The sequence below is a fragment of the Oryctolagus cuniculus genome, chromosome 7, assembly GCF_964237555.1.
Source record: "Oryctolagus cuniculus chromosome 7, mOryCun1.1, whole genome shotgun sequence".
NCBI classification, from domain to species: domain Eukaryota; kingdom Metazoa; phylum Chordata; class Mammalia; order Lagomorpha; family Leporidae; genus Oryctolagus; species Oryctolagus cuniculus.
Window position 1 is genome coordinate 100,083,346 of NC_091438.1, and position 7,137 is coordinate 100,090,482.

At 35.7% G+C, this 7,137-nt stretch overlaps 1 protein-coding gene across 3 annotated transcripts in view; it reads left to right on the top strand.

The window, feature by feature from the left end:
- The window catches only part of NEGR1 (neuronal growth regulator 1), a 941,547-nt gene that overhangs the window by 114,152 nt on the left and 820,258 nt on the right, over nt 1-7,137 (top strand). The window lies entirely within an intron of this gene.

Below are 7,137 nucleotides of genomic sequence, written 5' to 3' on the forward strand. Positions count from 1 at the left end.
GTCCCGGTCAGGGTGCCGGATTCTGTCCCAGTTGCCCCTCTTCCAGGCCAGCCCTCTGCTATGGCCCAAGTGCTTGGGCCCTACACCCCATGGGAGACCAGGATAAGTACCTGGCTCCTGCCATCAGATCAGCATGGTGCGCTGGCCGCAGCGCGCCGGCCACGGCGGCCATTGGAGGGTGAACCAACGGCAAAGGAAGACCTTTCTCTCTGTCTCTCTCTCTCACTGTCCACTCTGTCTGTCAAAAAAAAAAAAAAAAAAAAAAAAAATTAAAAAAAAAAGTGTCATGAAAGAGAATCCTATTTTAGGCCACAAAGTGAAATCCCTTTTATGATCATTTTATTAACCACTAGAAGACTCAAAGTGGAAAGAGAAATTAAAAGCTTGTCTTGTGATTTAAAAACTAGGATGAAGAACCTAGCACTTTACCTTAAATTAATTTAATCAATATACTAATAGAAGTTTTTTAAACTTCCCACTGTAAAACACAATTCTTAGTACTCTGGATGGATAAATGCAAATAGTTAATTAATGCTGTAATATTGTAGAGCATATAATGTTCTATGTACAAGGTACTATTTTGGGCACTTTACATCACATGATAGATTTCACCTAACCATCTTGTATTGGTTAGTTATAGTGACATAAGCGCTGTGTAACAACTCACAGAATCTGAGTAGTATTCAAAGATAAGTATATAATTTAAAAACAAGTCTCCTATACACTTTGAGATTTGTTCTTGAATATTCAGTTGATCTATATTGAATTACTTTTGTTTCATTTTGTCTCATTTGTGTGTCTGTAGTTGTCTAGAGATGCCTCTTATCCAAGTGCCTCTCATCTTATATCTGGAACTGGTGGATTGGACTACATGTAATCTACTGATTATATCAAAAGCATGATAGGGTAAATGAGAACAGCAAAGCTCTCTTAAAGCCCAGGCTGGGGCCCGCGCCGCGGCTCACTAGGCTAATCCTCTGCCTTGCGGCGCCGGCACACAGGGTTCTAGTCCCCATCAGGGCGCCGGATTCTTTCCCGGTTGCCCCTCTTCCAGGCCAGCTCTCTGCTGTGGCCAGGGAGTGCAGTGGAGGATGGCCCAAGCACCTGGGCCCTGCACCCCATGGGAGACCAGGAGAAGCACCTGGCTCCTGGCTTCGGATCAGCACGGTGCACCGGCCGCGGTGGCCATTGGAGGGTGTACCAACGGCAAAGGAAGGCCTTTCTCTCTGTCTCTCTCTCTCACTGTCCACTCTGCCTGTCAAAAAAAAAAAAAAAAAAAAAAAAAAAAAAGCCCAGGCTGTAAAACTACCAAACCACCAATTTATTTTATTGGTCAAAACAAGACCAAAGTAGGCAAGTCCCTAGGTTTAAGTGGTGTCCGCAGTGGGAGTTTTCTGCAGTTACATGACAGTGTATATGGCTATAGAAAATGATGAATGATTGAGACCAATAGTGCAGTGTACCATATGTGGTAAGGAGGTAGTAATTTTTTCATTACCATTTTACACATAAGGAAAATGATGAACAGAAAGAACTTAAAATCTTCCCAAAATTTTAGGAAATTTTATATCTGTTTGAAGAGATGGCAAAGGATAATTTCAACATTAGCACAAAATGCAAGTAGTATATGATTTAGGGAAAAGGTATTTTCAATAATTGCCATTGAAACATAGAAAAATTGTTGAAATGCAGTACTTTAACCTTTCAGGAAAGGAAACTCTGTATCTGATGCATTTTGACAGTATTCTTTGGTCTATTTCATCAGGTGATTGAATAAGCCCCAAGAGTCTCTATATAGAATGTACATTTCAGTGTAATAAAAATATATCCAATACATCTAACAAGCAGATAATTTTTTAGAGCTAGAGATTCTCCTAACAACAAGAGAAAAGGGAATGTTACAATGTCATTAGACATACTCTAAGTAAGAAGAACTGTAAGAGGTCTCAAGTCTCTATGAGTCATTGGTGTCCTGATTTAGCCTACTTGTTCCTGTGAGCTGTCAAGGAGAATAGGTAGAGGGCAGAGGAAGTGCTGTGACAAGGTGCCACTGAGAAGAGAGCTAATTGGAATGCTGCAAGCCAATGGATGTGTGAGGTTCACACAAGCAGACCAGTTAATGGAAAACACTCACTGGCCATAAAAATTACAGAATGCAATTATTTATTGCTCACAAATTCAAGTTTTTGATTTCGAAAATAAGTAAATTTAAGTTGTTGAGGATAGAATAATAGAAGATTGGCTATTATTTCAACTAAAGCTAATGAATCATTCCCTTGGGTGTAAACTCCTCCCTCCTGAAAAAAAAAATGAACTAAAAAATTCTTGTGCATTTTAATATATATGACTGCAAGTTTTATTATTTGAAATTAATTCTTTTTTATTTACAGTTTAAATAAAACCTAATTTTAAAGACTTCACAGTCTAGGTCGACATTGTTCTTAATTTTTAAAATCCTGAGATTCTCAAAAGGTACTATTTTGTCATAGCTTGTAGTTGGGATCTGAGAAGCACTAAGAATTGCTGCATCTCTGTAGTTCATCTGTTCTTTTCAGAGGAGGCTTTCTTGGCCCTTCTTGCACTGTGATGTAGTTGTTCCCTAATGACTATAAAAATAACCTATGAATGTACTGAAATTTTTAAAAGGTTGGGCAATAAAGATATGTTCTATAATGTCATGTATTTGATTACATTTTGAGAGGCAGATAGAAAAGAGAGCAAGACAAAGACAAAAAGAGCTCTCATCTACTGATTCACTTTTCTAGTGCCTGGGAAGGCCAGAGCCGGGCCAAGTGGAAGCCAGGAGCACTGTAGATGCTTCCCACGTGGGTGGCAGTGATCCAACTAGTTGAGCCATCATCTGCTGCCTCCCATGGTCCTCACTAACAAGATTCTGTAATCATTTAGGAACAGAGCCAAGACTCAAACCCAGGTACTCCATTCACTATGAAATGCAGAAATAGCAGGCAGCACCCTATCCACTAGGCCATATGCCTGCCTCCAGGATGATATCTATATTGTACTGTGTTAAGTTTTCAGAATGTCAGAATATAGGTGTTAAAAGAAGGAAAAGAAGAAGTAACAAATGTAAATAAGCTTTTTGGAAAAATTAATACTTTGATATACATTGGTTTAAAAATTAAAATCATGTGTTAATTTCTTTTAAAGAAATAAAATATGGAATTATAAATGCACACTTATGTTTAATGTAGTATTAATTACAATAAAAATTAGAAAAATGAAAAAATGGGCAATAAAAAGAAAATAGTTAATCCGTGGTATACAATTAACAGCTAAAATGAGCTTTGCCTGTTGCTTTTCAGCCTCCCATGGTGGCACTGAGCTTGGCTGGAGCTAGATGTTGTGCTTGACTTCTCCCACATCCTTACTGTTGACATCATCTGTGGCTGGGTTTTACCCCTCTCTCTGGCAGTTGCTGACCATGCGCCATGAGGAAAGTTCCATACCCTCTCCTAGCCTCAATTTCCTCATCTGTGAAAGTAGTGCCTACCTCACTAGGTAACCAACTTCATGTAAATACAGAATTTAGGTCAGTGACTGACAAAGAACAGGCAAAACCTCAATCAATATTAGCTTTTCACTGCTGAGAAGGTAAAGATATACTAATTTCTTTAATCACTCCATTGTACATGAAAAATGTTCATTGAATTTATCATCAAAATGACTCCTTATTGTGATACTTCTCCATGAAATAATGCTCCTGTCTTATAGCCACCAATGTAGTCTATCTACATTTGGCCAGTTCACTTTCTTAATTAATACTTATCTGTCATTTCCCCTGGTGTACATGCCTGATTAAGGTATAAGAGCACCTCCACAATTTGTCCCTGCTTACAACTGCAAGCTAATTTTCTCATCTCTCTTTCTTCCATTTTGTATTCTAGCCACCCTAATGTGTCAATTCTATCTCTTGCAAAATGCCAGGTTGCCTTTCTTAAGTAATGGTTTTGTCCATGTCTCCTGTACTTGGGAATTCTCACCCACCACTAATAACACTGACTGATTAACATTTACTCATTCATTAGGTTAATGAGTCTGACATCCTTCTGGAGAAGAGTTTGGTTATGTGTCTTCTCTCTGGACCTTCATTTTACTGGATCTATCTGAATAATCTCAGCTAATACCATGTGTTTCAATGATACTCTTTTGGTTTTCTCCCTTACCATTAGACTTTGAATGTATTGATAACAACTTTTTAGGATTCTTTGTCCCTAGAACCTGGTGCAATGCCTATACCATAGTGGCTATTCTAAAAAGGCTTTGAACAAGTGCATACTAAATTGATACAGTTTTTGTGAACAATGTAAAACTTATTATGAAAAGTTATATAGTTACAGGGAAATATTTATGAGGTGAAGAAATCAAGATTCACTTTTTTTTAAATAAAAGTCTACATTCCCTTGTTAGAATTATGTAATAAAATAATAGGGGGCAAATGGTTGATTAATAAATATTTTTATATTGCTAATCCAATTAATCTCCAAATAAGATTAATTATTATACAAATCACAACTGGTGTCACTTATGAAATTTCAATAGAAATTCTTCAAAAAGATGTTGTCTTGTTCTGATTTTAACTGACTTCTAAGGGCCACAAACTCACAGAGTTAATGTCATCATTCACTTTCTTGATGTTATGTAGATAAAGGCTACATAAATATATTCAAAGTAATTACATAGTTGTATTCATAGTGTCAGTGCCTTAATAGAAGACTAGTTTAAGTTGTGAAGTTTATGGAATATTCGAACTTAAAAAGCATAAAAATCATTGTTTAGTAGGATCTATGATCCAAACTTTAATGCCCCATTCTATAATATTTCTAAAAATTATAATCAGTCATTTTTTATGGTTAGGGAATACCAAACTTATGTTCACATCTGACATTCAAAGGTTACTCCTAGCTTAAATACATATTTAAAGCATATTCCTAGCTTAATTTTTCAAGATAAATCAACACTTGCAGGTAACAGAATTTATTTCTTAGATGACTCAAAGTAATCTTAATGCCATCAAATTAGTAGAAATTTTAGACATTTATAAAAAAGAGGAAAAGTGAACATCTTACACATAAATAATTTTCGAAAAATACGTCTGAAAGCTCAAGTAGATTGTTAACCTTAAGATTATCTTAGGAGAAAAGGCAAGATGGACAGACCATTAGCTGGAACCAGGGCAGACCAGTGGTAACTTCTAGAAATGATTTCACTCTATGTAGGTTACTTTTGTGTAATATTGAGCTTCTGATCAATAACCTGTCTTAATTAACTCCTAAAATAACTTCACTCATTGTTGATGAGTAACTGGGCATGTGCACCTAATAACTACATGATCTGTTATATTTAAAGGAACTTTGTTATTTCCAAAGTGAATTCGAATCCATCACATCTGGACACATCCTACACAATTCTAGTGAATGAAAATCTTATACACATTGCAGATGTATGGCTAGGTCTCATACAGCTGAAACAGAGTGACAAAACTGAGCAAACTCTTGCTTTCAATTCTGTGCTTATTCGCTATCTCACACATAGAAATGCAATGAAACAGCAGATTAAAGCAGAAAAGCAAAAATTTTAAATTTGTACATAAAATAACTTCCAGTCTTTGTGATCCAACAGTATTAGGATGCTACTGTACATCTTTTGGTAAAGTAATGTGGCTAAAAAGTGCTTGGAATCAAAAGATATTTGTTTTAATTTAAATGCAGACACTTAACTAAGTGGCTTGAGTGTCAGGCATCAGTAAACTCACCTCTAAAATACAATTTTAAAATGCCCAGAACAACAAAATTCTGGAGACAACAAAAGAACCAGTGGTCACCAGGGATGGGAGAAGGGGCAGGGTGAATAGGTAAAGAACAGAAAAATTTTAGTTCAGAAAAACTACTTAAATGATACTAACATGGTGGATAGATGTCATTATTCATTTGCTGAAGCCTACAAAATGTAAAATGTATAAAATGAAGAGTGAACCCTAATGTAAATTATGCACTTTGGGTGATAATGATATGTCAATGAAAATTCATTGCTAGTAACACATGCAGTACTCTAGGAGAGGTCTTTGATATTAGAGAGGTAATACATGGTTGGGATATTCAGGCAATTGCACTGTTTTCCAATAAATTTTGCTGTGAACCCAAAATGACTCTGAAAGTAAAGTCTGTGTAAAAAAAGGCTGATCAGATGTATAACTTCATGTCAATAATGCCAAAAACTTAAAGTTGCAAGTATTCTAAAAAATGCATAGGATATAAATATCAAAAGATTGTTGTGAAACAAAATGACAAAATGCTTTGACACTTATAAGTATTCCAGAAAGTTAAAACATTTTTTGCAATGCCACAATTCTTATTGTTCTCTTCTATCTTATTATTTAATAGGATGGGAATAATGATCAGAAAGATGTAATGAGCATGCAGTCGAGATTTGAACTGGAGATGAAACTATTAAAAATTAGGTAGTCAAAAATGAGTATAAAAATACTAATTACTGGACATATTTTCATTTTTTAATTAACTTTTCAAAATAATATTTGAATGGAGATATTTATGATTACTTCACACAAACTATTAATATTACATTAAATTGCACTGTAGTAAAGTGAATTTAATCCTTCAAACTGTGAGACTATGTTAGTTTACTTAATAAAAGGAAATTAAAGTTATCAGAATAAATTAATATTCCAAAGCAGTTGACATTAAAAAAGAAGAGATTAACCTGGTTTATTGTGGTGATTCCAAGGTCCTCACAAGGGTCCCTCAGAGTGGAAGAGGGAGACAGCAGAGAAAGAAAGAGTGTAAAGGGACATGGTCCAGCATTACAGTTTGGAAACTAGAGGAAGTGGCCATGAGCAGAGAATGCAGACAGCCTATAAAAGCTGGGAAAGTCAAGGAAACACATCCCACCTTCAAATCCCTCCAGTGATGGCAGTCCTGTTGATACCTTCATTTACGCTCAGAGAGACTCATCTGACTTTCAAGGCTGTCTTGTCTTTTTGTTGTTTTAAGCCACAGTTTGTGGTCAGGTTAAATGCGACAATAGGAAGCTGATAGCATAACAAAGAAAGAGTGTAATATCTTTTTTAAAAAATATTTATTTTATTTATATGAGTTACAG